Here is a 13,145-nt window from a genome sequence, read left to right as displayed (position 1 = left end):
TTTGAAGCGCGTTCCAAGCCGTGAGTCATCGCCATCTCGAACTCAGGGAAATTTAGAAGGGGAAAAAAATATAAAAATAAATAAAGCGCCGCGCTGACCACTCAGTGTGCTCCCTGCACAGCATCACCCCGACCACATCTCCCGTTTAAAGGCAGTGTTGAGTGATCTCTCAAGTCCCCTTGGGCCTTTTTGATTTCTCAGCTGGGGAGGACAGCGAGGAGGCACCAGAGGGACCACAGGTGCCACCACCTTGCTCCAGTCCGTGGACTGGAAACAGAACRCAAATAACAAAGAACCCAAGAAGGTCAGATTCACCCTGAAGGAAACCCAAGCAGCATCTCAGGACTGTTAATCTCCTTGTCCTCATCAGGAACAAGCAGCCAGGCAGCTTAAAAAATATATTTAGCCCACAAATGCTTATTAGGATCACTGGCTGATTCACAGCCGAGCCAGGCACATGTAGCCCGAATGCCCCTTCTGCCTTGCCAGCCTGGTGGCAGCGTTGAAAGCACCAGCCATGGAGTCACCGACGTTATCCCRACACCTCAACACCCACCACTGGGCTCCAAGCGATGGATAAACCTGGGAGAGAAGCTGCAGGGCCCATCTGCAGTGAGATCTGGGCTCCAGAGCCCTGCAAAATTCTCTTCAAATTACATCCTGAAACCAAAACACTTAGTAGCAGGGAGGATTTCGTAGCTACAAAACTGATGTCAAGAATTTACCAGGTCTCAGTGCATGGGGGGAAAGAGCAGTGCACTAAGTGCTTAGGGAGGTCTGAAGTCACCAAAAATTCTGTCTCAAATGGAACAAGAAAAAAGTGTTTCATTCCCTAGYAGCATTTACGATTTAAAGCACAAAGGATTTTTTCCCCTCTTAACTCACCTATTGAAATCTGTATGATGGGAATTTAAGTATAAATTAACCTTGGCTTTGTATTTGATTTACATGCTTCAGAGTCCAGTCTCACTGGTCATTTTAACCACTCTAGCACACTGAATTGTAAATCAACAATAACTTTAACACACACGGCTATTCTTTAAAATATAGTAATAATTGTATCTACGTAGCTTTATAGCCCAACATACATCTAAACAACATCCAGACTCAATCTGATTAGCGTTATACAATAATTCATTCCTTATTAGCTGCATCAAGGTTTGTCATCGCCCACTCTAAATGAGTTTTCACGAGGCAGACAAACACTCGTACGTGCTGGATGCGTGAGACTAAAGGCTCCCAAAAGGAGCCTAAGCCAGAACAGGCACTTGAAGACGAGCCAGTTAAACCAGAGCTGGGGGGGTCAGCCCAGTGACCTATGAACTGGGACGTGGCTCCTGGGATGAGCAGGACCCGGACAAGCGGGACTCGAGATTTAAGGAGAAGGTTCCAACATGCAGCTGACCCACCATGGGGGCAATGCTGAAAGCCTCCCTAGAAAGCCACATAAAACTAGCAGAACCTCCCTAMCTCTCAGCAAAAACAACTTCATCGTCCTACCTGCTTTGTTCTTTCTGTTTCAAGGCTGTTTTGTTTTGTTTTCCTTTTTTGCAGGCTGGGAAAGGATGATGAGTCTTCCTGTTTTCAGCAACAACGAGTCTGAAACAATTATTCCAGACAGAAAAAACAAGTGTTCTCTCTACCCTTGCTAACCGTACTGAAACCAAAAGTGATTAAAAGCAAAAGCATTTCTGAACAACAGAAACTAAAAGTATGACCTTTGGAAAAAATTTAAACATCAGCTTTTTTCTTCACAGTAAACAGTGAAACTAAGATAATAGTGTAGCCRAGGGCACACCAACATCGATAAGGCCTCGGTGCATCGAACACAATTCACCTTGATTCTATGCCCAATTTAGTATAGCACCGAATAAAAAAATAAAATAGAATAAAAAAGCCCACCTTGCTATTTGTATAGGCCTCATGGATAATTTYATACCTTTCCTAAAATCAGTTTTGAATTTGTGATCTGTTCTGAGACCTAAAAATGAATAGTCAGTTTTAGAAATGAATAATCAGACCTAAAAATGAGTAGTCAGTCACTCCTTTTGGATGAATACTAAGGAATTCACGTCGCCTCCAATTCAGCTGCATCCCTTGGTACGTGGTACTGGCTCAGACAGGTAAACCCACCCCTGCCTTAGAGCTGTGCTGCTCGACCTAAGAGACTGCAGTGCTGCTAAACACGGGCTGCGTCTGTCCAAAGCAAACTTTATCTGGAGAAAAGAAAGAACAAAACAAGAAAATTTAGGAATGCAAGYGCTCCCAAAAGGTTTCCGGAACATTTTTCTTCTCTGCACCACTGGCAAAAATCATCATGACCAACTTTGTCCCTTCCTCCAAGGGCCCTCAGGCAGATTCCCGTGCCCYGGAGCGGAGGCAGCTCGGAAGCGCTGCAGACGGGAAGCCTCCAAAGGCCCCGCGTGGCTGGGGCGCCCCACGGCACGGGAGGAGGTCGGAGACGGMCGCTTGGAGGACACGGATTCGGGAGCACACTCCGCAATCGGGATGAGGTGCAGGCGAGCAGGTGGCTCGTTTTCAGCCAGTTGTTGAAAACGCCACGTTGCGCTAATAGAGCTGGCATTTATCTTTCCATGGAGGCGGATTAATGGGAAGATGTTGCCGGCTGGCTTCTGTCTGCCCGTCCGACGCGTCGCGCTTGCGTTGTTGGTCCTTCCCCAAAGAGGCATCGTCCCTGTGCCCACCGAGATGCTCTGCATCGGTCAGAGCTCTCACCGGAGCACACAGCGCTCGGGGACGACGGCAGCCCAGAACACACCACATCACACCTCAAATCCGAGCCCTAAATGCTACAGGCTCATGCAAGGAAATGCCCACCGCAGCAAATACCCAGGCTCCACATCCAAGGCAGAGGATGGGTGGAAGAGCAGGAAGCACAGGCGGGAGGTCAGCCTCTTCACGGAGGGTAGGCAGGATGAGGAGGACTCGTGGCCCTCTCCAGCCCACCCACAGCAGTCCCCAGCCTCCGAGGAGGCTTTAACCTGAGCTTTAACCTGAGCCTTCTCCCTTGCACAAACATCTCTCTTGCAGAGACCTCCATGTCCCCAACACGGTTATAACCCTTGGCAGGGATGTCAACCTGCAGCGTGTCCCTGCTGCCAGCCCAGGGCAGGGCACAGCAGGGTCTGTCCCGTCCCACGCCAAGCCCAGGCAGAGGCAGGAGGACACGATGTTCTCGTGCCGCTTCTGCAGAGCCACAGCCGCTGACAGCCCAACCTCGCAGGGACAAATGAAGCTGCAAGATTGCTCCTTGCAAACACCACAGTGGTTTCGGCTCCGCGTACGCATCTCGTGCAATCTGCATCGATGAATACTGAGCCCTACCAAACATCAGCCGTGGTAGGACACCGCATGCCCATGGTCTGCGAGCACCGGCGTCAGACCACGGATACTCACACGAGTCCTGAAGCGACGGTAGTTTCCATTCCCTAAACAGTTACCCTAAAGCAACGAGGAGATAAGCGAGCACCCTAAAAACAAAGCAGGAAAGGAAAATAAATCCAAAATCCCAAAGAACTCAGTAATCAGAAAAACAGGCACCAGTATGTGCCAGGAAGCAGAGGGAATTAATCAGCAAGCAAGATAAATGCACCAGTTAACTCGGAAATACAAGCAGYGCTGAAGGGCTCCTCGGCAGATCCTTCCCATCCGATGTTTGCAGCGTTTGGACCCTCCGTGGCTTTATTCCTTAGGGAGCACAGGGCCTCACCACAACAGCCTGATTCAAAGGGACGGGGGAGAAAGCAAACAAAAGGCTTCCAGAAGCCTGGGTTGCTGGCAGCTTTGCAGGGAAAAGGATGCAAAACCTACACAAAATTTGGAGGAAAAGAGAAGCTGCCAGGCGAGTGCCAGCGAGRTAGACAGCAAGCCAAGGAGGGGAAGGGACTTGGCCTCAGGGCTGGGCCCTTTTCTCAGCCTGCTGAAATAAACCTCAGCTTTAGAGGGAACTTGGAGGAAACTGCCTATTTTATCCATTTTGCATAACTGGGAATAAGAACAGGGCCCCGGCCACCTGGTCTCCCCCCACGAAGTGACAGGCATGAACAGGAGGACATCACCTTACACAAACCTGTCACCTTACTCAAGCAAAGCAGCTGCTCTTCCACCTTCCACTTGCAGAATGGACCTTCCAGGACCACTCCTGGCCTTGGCTGCACCCGACAAGAGCTCTTCATTGGCAAAACCAGCCCTCTKCTTCCTGAGGAGCCATTTCCTTGTGGAACAGGGAGCAGGGTTTGAAGCCCTGCAAGCGGCTGCTCCAATGAGGCAGCAAGAGAACCAGAAAGATAAATCCCAAGCCCCCAGGAGATAAGAGMCCCACGTGGCTCTCAATAAGGTGAGATCTGTTCACAGTCACCATGTGGGGTGGACAAGGGCACCCGCTCATGGTGGGTATCCATGGAMATCTGTGGACAATGTGGATTCACACGGTACAAAGGAGCTTCCACAAGCCCCTATTCAYAGCCAGCTTCCAAGGTTCCTTCTGCACCAGGTGGAAGCCAGGAGGCAGCTCAGGAGGGAAAGCTCCAAGCGGGAGGACGCAACGGGGAGGCCACGGGTGGGAGATGCCTCTCTATGGGCTCTGCTTGCTCAAGGAACTTCTTATTTTATGCAGGAGAACAGCTTCCTGYGAGGACTTCGGAGAGAATCAGAGGATCTCTGCAGCCTGCTTTTAGGAGAATAGTAMATAAATAAATACAATCTATTGCAGAGCCGCCACGTGATTGGTATCACTTCCCCGYCGTTTCCGGCGAGGTGCATTTCAAGCAGATAACACTACATTAGCTTCCACCTGCCTTCCAATATAGACGTGGCAATTAAAATGAAAAAATCAGTCAACTGGGCTGTATTTCACCTTAAATAAAACAGCTTAAAAAAAAGAAAAAAAAAAAAGAAAAAAAAAGCAATACGCCATTTCATCTGTATTTGACAGCTGGGGAAGAAATACTGTTTGTGGCTCAGCTACAAGCTTAAACAGGGCTCAAAGACCATTTCTAGACCTCGATGGAAGCCCAGCCTTGCCAACAAGCAGCACCATCCACCCCGGCGCTCAGCACCACGCTTTTATCCCCCGCTTTATCAGGGCTCATCTGCTGATCAATGAGGAGCCCATTGGAAGAGCACTTTGGATTTCAGTGTCAACACAGCAGTACCCTGGTAATGACTGAAAATATTTACATATTGCCTCATTGATCGCGGGGTGTTCGTTTCCAACCATCTGGCTACTGGGCACTTTTTTTCCTCCATTTCGGAGGGTTTTTCACAGTTGCAAAGCAGGTTATTGGAACAACTTCACAGCAACATCCAGCACTCCACCTGCATCGGACGCTCCTGTTATTTTTAACCCAGAACATACAGGACAACATTAATCACTTTCATCCTATTTCAAGGTAGGGAAACAACAATAATAATCATTTTCTTAGCAAGGACAAAAGCAGCAGCAGCACCTGCACCGCGCGCACCAGCCCCACGTGSCAACTCGACTGCAAGGTCTCATTTTTAACGTGACGCAAGGATGTCACCGTTCCGATGGCAGATGAGTCAAATGGAAATATGTCACTCATCCCCCGTGCTCCTTGCCAGCCTCGAGATAAGGCGGCCGTTGCCTCCTGCACGTGGAAGAGCTTCTGATAAGGGCAGCGTTCCTGCTGCTTTAGCGGCGGCTCCAGCCATCACAGCCAGCAAGGACAAAGCTTAGACCAGCACTGGGCGCTGCTCCTGCCTCCTCACCCCGAGGACCCCTCAGCCCATGGTCACCTCCACGGAGCAATTTAATGCAAGAAGAAACAAACTCCGCAAAGAGCCAAAGCCTTCGAGATCAGGGTGCGACACGACTGAGCGCCACGTGCACAGAGCAGCTGGGAAGTCACTTCCAACACGAGCAGCTTGTTGGAGCATCAGCCCCTTCCCTGCCTCCCCCATACACATTTAATGGGGTCTCTCCAACTTTTAATTGAGCAGTGCAGAAATACAATTTTCTGCCTTTTCAAGCAAGATAAACCTGGGGATCAGTTGCATTTCCTCTCTCCAAAACATGCCCCATCTCACATTCATAATTTAGAAGCCTGTCCTTATTAGAGGAGTATTGATCCTTATTAGAGGAGTATCATGCCTGTAGGAAATCTGCTTCACAACTGTCCCTAAAGGCAACCTCTAGCAGGATATACATTTGCTTTAATCACCTAAGAAAAGAGTTTTCCTTGAATCTGCTAGAAATATCTCACCTACTACCTCGCTCTATCACTGGCTGCAGGACAGCACTGTTCAAGCAACACCTTTGTGTTACACGTTGTAATAAACAGCAACCAAAGTTACACAAACAATATGAATTCTGAATCTCCTGTCAAAGAAAAACAGTAATGGGGATTTCTGTTGTTTAAGCATCACTTCCACAAACAAGATATTATGGCATAAGCCTGGGCTTGGATAGAAAYAACCCCGTGGCACAAATTTCTTCCCACTAAACAAACAAATAAAAAAAGAAAGGGAAAAAGAAGAAAACCCCGTGAGTTAGCTGAACTGTGCAGGAAAGTCTGACATCCACAAATTCACTGCAAGGGACCTCTGCAGAGCACTTGATATGAATAATAAAGGTGCAATTCTCAGGAACAGCTGYAAAAATGACACTGTGGGTCTCCCAGGCTATTCTGTGGTGACTCCAWGCCTGTTTATTCCCAGAAGTTGGCTCTCCTCGCCGCGGGTGCTGTAGGCTCAACTTAGGAAGGAGGGGAGGTCAAACCATATCCTACCTGTAAAGCTCCTGGAATAAGAGCAGTCTCTCAGCAAAGTTTAGCTGATGATTTTTGGCAATGATGCTTAAGGCGAGAAGATCTTAATCCAACTTATCCGTTCTGCTCTGCTAACGAGGAGTTCCACAACTTTCATCAACGAGAAGACATAGAAGCTAAGCAGAAGAAAAAGCTGGCTGGCTTTATCATATCTGCTGTTAAGGACAYAGGCGCTCCAGGGGACAATGAAACCTCTTCAGCCCGTTTCCTGCGTGGGGCTGTGTCACCAGGAGGGCAGCAGCAGGCTTCCCCTACACCCTCTCCTCTTCCACAGCCCAGCACACTGCACTAGGATGCTCCAAACCCAAGCCAGGTCCCGAGAAGTGCCACCAAAGCCCATGCAAGCTCCCTACAAAATTTGGTGCAGATTTCCTTACAGATTTTTCTCCTTTCCTGCAAGTCTTGAGAGTAAAACTTTCCTTCTTTCACGCAAGTTCTACTCTCCAGATTTCTCTTGGTGCTGAATTTCCAATCCTGCCATTTGCTGGAGCAGACTGTCAGCAGAAGCATCAGAGTGCACATCCTCACGGGCAAATCCGACCATCCCTTGCTCTTCTAAATAAAATGATAGATGGAAGCTGTGAAGCTGCAGCAACAAACACAAGCTGTACTAAAAAGGTTACAGCTTCAAGCAGATTTGCCCAAATACGCACTTTCCTCTAACAGCAACAATGTGTTAGATAGACATGACTTATTTCCAAAAAAACTATTTATAGGAATTAAATGTAAGCAATAGGCAGCATTAAAAACTATTCTGCAGTCCCCAAAMAAAGGACACATTGCATCCACACTAAATGCATTTTGAGAAAATTCACTGAAAGACATTTACCATCTGYAGAAGCTACATTTTCAACAGTGCTTCGCCATCCAAATACAAGTTTAGACAAATAAGTGATCCCGAGAGCCTGCATGAACAATGTTTAAAGCGAGGGAGACGGAAAGCGAAGAAGCTGCCGGCTATTTCCACGCTCACCTGCTGCTCTGGTGGAGCTGCACGCCGGGCACGATGGCCTGAATGGACCATGGCTAGAAAGCAACAACCCACATGGAGACAGAGCCTCCCACAAGGAAACCACCCAGCGGAGCCCATGGCACAGGGTTTGGGCACAGTAAGGACAGGGCAGGCAGAAAGCTCAGCTGCGTCTGCTGCTYTGCAACCTGCAGCACATCATTTGTCTGTTCCTGGTTTATCCCGCACAAAACAGAAGTGATTCCACCTTGGTGGGGAGCGCTGAGGATCGGCCACGGCGAGCGCTGGAGAAGGGATGAGGATGATGGTGGAAACAAAGAGCAAGCCAGGCCTTTTCCCCTGCCCTCCGSCTCTTTCCCCAGCTCTGCCCATGTTATTTCCACACTCTGAGCTCCCCGTCCATCCTCACAGCTCGCAGCCAACGCGGCGCTGCGTGGCAGCCGGCGCCGTGTKGAGGCTACGGCTGCAAGGACGGGTCAAGCAGCCCACGGGGGAACCAGCCCCGGGTGCCGMGACTCACGAGAGGGCAGTGGGGAGAAGCAGGAGGCTCCATCCGCCCTCCACCCGAAGGAGAAACGAACCTGCTCCGTGGAGGAGGCAGCTGAACAGCCTGGCAACGCCTACAACTGGTTCTCAACCTCAGCTCCGGCAAGATGTAAATATTTAGATTTCAATTTCAGCCGATACGATAAATATAAAATGTCTATTTCCTTCTTCAAAAAAAATAAGGAAGAAAAAGAAAGAAAGAAAAGTAGCAGCATTAAAGTAGGTAAACCGCCCACGTAGAGAAAAATGATTCTTCAGTGTTTCTGTCTCTAGAAGGTTACCTAAATTACGGTATTGATTTTAAAACAAATCACAATCACAAGTGCATCTGTATCCATTGTGCTGCCTTCCGACGCACAGAAAACAGAGCTACGCCACACGTCTACGTATATAAATACATTTATAAAAACAGTTTCTTTGCTCATTCCGAACGTGGAGCGACTGATGGCAGCACAGCATTATTTTTTACCTCCTAGGAGGTGTCCACGACTCTGCAGGCTTCCCCGCAACAGCGCAACCCTCCAACTCCATCTCCAGCCACCTAAAATGTCCCGTGCGATTCACCAGGTCCTGAAGGAGCTTCCCCACGACCAACCCGTATGAGACGGGCGGCAGCAGCAGCTCGGCTCAAGTCTACCACGGCTCTGCTATAAAAGCCTCGACTCCTTCCCTCGCCTTTCAAAGCACTTAATGGAATTAAGGCCTCGCTCCATACCTGAGGTTAACAGCCAGGCAAACACCCAACTTCCCTGGAAGCAGAGGCAACGCGGCCGCACCGTGAGACAGGACCGCGCGCTCACGTTCCGACACATTCCCACCACCTCCCCGGCGGTTACGGCCCTGCTGAGGGAGAAACGCCTCGCAAGGTCATCGCCCCACGGGTCAGGTCTGCTAATTTGCCTGAACCGGCGTCCCGGAGCCGAGCGAGAGTTATGTAAACCCCGGCAATCCAAACAAATCCCAGGCGACTTCCCCATCCGGGCCGTGGAGCGCTGCCACGACGTGCGTTACGGAGCCGCTCGCTCCCCGCTACCTTCCCCGCGTCCTCCCGTGGGCACCGCAGTGCTCGGGGGTCCCTTTCCAGCCGGGCACAACCCCTCAGACGACGGGACTGTCTGCAGATGAGACGAACTGACAAAGAGGAAACACAAACCCGAGCAGAAGTGTCGCTGTGTGGTCCCCAGGAGGAAACAGAACTGTCCAAACGAGCAGAAAGGTGGAGGGGAGCCCTCGCTCCTCAGCACGCTGGGGAGGCTCCCCAGGCCCCCGCAGCTCAGTTCCTTTCCTTTCAGGCGTCCTGTTTGCAGCACCGAGGTGCTCCCTGAGCGCAGCCGCCCGCCCGGGCTGGCCCTCCGTGCACGTGCAGGGACTCGGGGAAAATCCCGAGGTGGCTCCACAAGGGCTCACATTTCGGGAGTCTGCAGCTCCTCTGCTCTGCCCAAGCAAGGTTTTCCAGGGGGAAACCAGAAGGAAAAGCCAGTCTGGGGACGTCAAGCACCAAGTGAGGCGCAGCTGAAGGGGAAGCTCTTGCTGCCTGTTAGGAGCAGCCCTCCCGGCTGCCCGGCTTACCTGTTTCCTGCCCAGGCAGCCTCCTTCCACCCAGCCCATTCCTCCATCAGTGGGAGCCAGGCGCTCCTCGCAGGGGTCTCCTCAGACATTCCCAGGCTCCCCGCAGCGCATCTGACCTTCCAGTCACTCCATTTCTTCCTGCCCTTCCACGCTAACCCCACAGCTCCCTGTACCGCTTACGTTCAGCCCCCCTTTATCTCCACTTCCACACGCAGCCTCCCGCTTCCTGCCCTCCCTGGAGCCTGACCCGCGCACGCACAGCAAACCCAGGAGGGTCACCAGGGAAAAGCCTCGTCTCCAGACACTGCCACGTCATGGGAAGCCCCCCCGGACCCTCAGCCATCCGTGCAAAAGAAAGAGCCGCTTCCCGCAGCTGCGAGTCTCCTTCCCTTCAGCAAACAGGCAATTCCAGGAGCCCTGGGCATGGAGCAAGCGCTCCAGTGATTTAGATTCCCCTGGAGGGGCAGAATCCCGGTTAGACCAATGCTAATTTGTTTTCTTAGATGTTCTTAATAACATTAGACTAAATATCATTCTTTATACTCGTTCCCTTAAAGTTTCACAGGGCTCTTGGCTTTGGACACTATAAATAGAGTAGCTGGATTCCCCTTCAGCCCATGGGTAAGTTCACACTCATTTTTTCTGCCCCAGCACAACACTCCAGCATCTGGATTTCCTCCAGTGCCCGGGATACACAGTTTAAAACATTTTATTTATTTCCCCCTCCTCTACATTAATTACTTCACTCCCATTCACTGTAGAAACTACTGAACATTTTGTTTTTAAGATGCTTTCAGGCTCAGGATTAAATTTCAACCTAGCTTACTAACTTGGACATACATAAATATTAATTGCTTCATACCCTATAAGAGCAAGCTTCAAAATTGCACTAGAATAAATCTTCACAGTTTGGAGAAAATCGCTATTAAGAAGAGAGCATTTTTCTCAGGTTGCTTTTCCCCACTAAGAAAATAAAGGAAGAAATTGTTTGTTCCTCCCCTCCAATCCATATCACACATGTTCCTTATGTAAGGGAAGCCCAAAAGGAAAACATCATGCCAAAAATATACATATATATAATGTGTAATATATATTTTTATATATATTATTTTTATATATATAATATATATTATATATATAGATAGACTGCTTCTCAATGGACCACAGTGGTCCTAGACCAGGTCATTCCTGGGAATGTGCAGGAATGGCAGGAGACACAGGGCATTTGGGAACAAGCCCTTGTTCCCAAACAAGGAACGTGCTCCATTTTGCCAAATTGCAGAAGCAGCAGCGGATTCTTCATAAAAAGAGACTACTTAATTCTAAAAAGTTGCAACTGGAAATGTCTGGAGGGGAGAATTTAAAAAAAATAAATAAATAAAAAATAAAGACAAAATCAGGACACAGTCTTTCCAAACTGGTTGCTGTCAAGTAAAATGAGAAGTTAGATAAAACTCCCACGTGCCAGATGGCAGATCACACAAATCACAATAAACGCTCTGGCTGGTAGATGCACAGCAAGAGACAAGCGCACCGAAACGCTCCGTCAGCGGCGACCCCAAAATGGAAAGGACATCTTAAAAACTATCATTTGGAGGAAAAATCCTTACGAAATCCCCCATAACCAGGAGCCGGCCTCGAGGCCTCCTCGCCTTCCTCATCACCTCATGAACAACTGAGAAATAAGGGAGGATTTGGGCAGTTATGTCAGACTACAGTCCTAAGAAGGGTCTCCGAGTGCTGCTCCAACATCACTTAGGTCTTTTTTCGCCATGTTGCTTAAAAATAGTTGAAGGAAAGGATACCAGGGAACTGTTTACCCAAACCACTGCCTTTTCCTGAACAGAGGGGAAAAAAGAGTTCTAAGAAGATAAACAGCTGCTGCTGTTTATGCTGTTTAAATGGTAACAAAAGCATCTAAGGGCCATAAAGGGAATAGTAAGGGAATTAAAAAGCATTTTTATGCATGAAGATGGCTTAACATCCCTACATTCATTAAACTGGTATCAACTATGCTTTTAATTAAAAGTTAGTGAAACTTAAATATGATTAATGAAAACTAGCAGCCTACCAGAAGCCTCCTCTATGAGGAGTTACCCAATAAAATAACCAGAGCACCAGGTCTGTCGCGGCCGCCGTCCCACGTAGCGCCAACATTGACTCCGTGGTGGGAAAGAGGCAGCTCCGAGGCCGCTCCGAGGGCTGCGCGTGCTGCTCACGAGCACCACATAAGTCATGGCAAAAATAAACTATGTGGTAAAAACACAGCACAAGTGAGAAGCTCGGGCACGGAGAGGGAGCCAGCACGCAGGAGGGGAAGGGGAGCGCGAACCGCAGCGCGCTCCGCACCCAGTCAAGCCAGCTGCTCTGTCCTGCTGGCCAGGGAGCTGGGAAAGGGGCATCCGTCGCCGGTCCTACGGAGCCGACGCTGTGCGGAGCTGAGCGCAGGCTGAGCATCTTTATAGACTGAGGGTGTTTTCTGGCATCGTATTTAGCTGCATCCAGCTGCCAAGAGCCAAGGACAAGAGCTTTCGTCTCAGAGCAGGGATTAACAAAGCAAGAGGGCTTCTTTCCTGAATGCACGACTTAAACTTTGTCTTGGTCACGATGTGAAAGGCAGGGGGACGGAGCGGACCGCGCGGCCCCTGAGCTGGACCAAGGGCAGTTGTTCCCAGCTCTGTTCCCAGCTCCCGTAGCAGTGCCGGGGCAGGAGGGCCAGGGAGGCGGCAGTCGGTGCCTCAACCCTCGGCTGCTCCAGGGCGCTGGACCTGCTCCCCACACAGGTGCAGGGAGAGCACAGGGAGCGGGCGCCGGTTTCACCGCTGCACCAGAGTGGAGCCCTTTCTTGAGGGATGGCGGGCGAGAAGGGAGCCCAAGGCCCCAGGCTGCCCGGGGAGCGGGAGCATCCCTGCCCGCGTCCCCGTCCTCCCCGCGGCCCCCCCATCCTCCCCATCCCGGGGAGCGGATCCCGCCGCTTCCCGCCGGCGGCGGTCACCCCGAGCCCCATGGAGGCTCCTTCCTTCCGCCGGCTGCAGCTCCCCGGGGCCCGGGGAGCCCGGGCTGCGGCGCCGCTGCCCGCGCAAGCCCGGCCCGGAGCCTCCAGCGGTTACGAAACGGGCGAGGAAGCGGAGCCGGGAGCGGGGCCGCCCCAGGGCGGCGGGGGCCCCGGGGCTAGCGCGGCTTAGAGGCACCAGCCGGGCCGGGCTCCGCAGCGAGCCCCGCGGCGCGAGGGCTGCTCGGAAGGCGGCGAC

The 13,145-nt window shown here is 50.8% G+C and overlaps 1 protein-coding gene across 1 annotated transcript in view; it reads right to left on the bottom strand.

Annotated features, from left to right (window-relative positions):
- PITPNM2 (phosphatidylinositol transfer protein membrane associated 2) overlaps positions 1–2,044 on the bottom strand; it is a 90,291-nt gene extending 88,247 nt beyond the window's left edge. The window contains exon 1 of the mRNA XM_026037602.1: positions 2,022–2,044. The gene's annotated coding sequence lies outside the window, so the exon portion shown is untranslated. The remainder of the gene's footprint in view (positions 1–2,021) is intronic.
- Positions 2,045–13,145: the final 11,101 nt, after the last annotated feature.

The sequence above is a fragment of the Nothoprocta perdicaria genome, unplaced genomic scaffold (assembly GCF_003342845.1).
Source record: "Nothoprocta perdicaria isolate Ctin4 unplaced genomic scaffold, notPer1 scaffold_2, whole genome shotgun sequence".
NCBI lineage: Eukaryota > Metazoa > Chordata > Aves > Tinamiformes > Tinamidae > Nothoprocta > Nothoprocta perdicaria.
The sequence above is the reverse complement of the archived record's forward strand: the minus strand, read 5'-3'. Positions and strand labels throughout refer to the sequence as shown.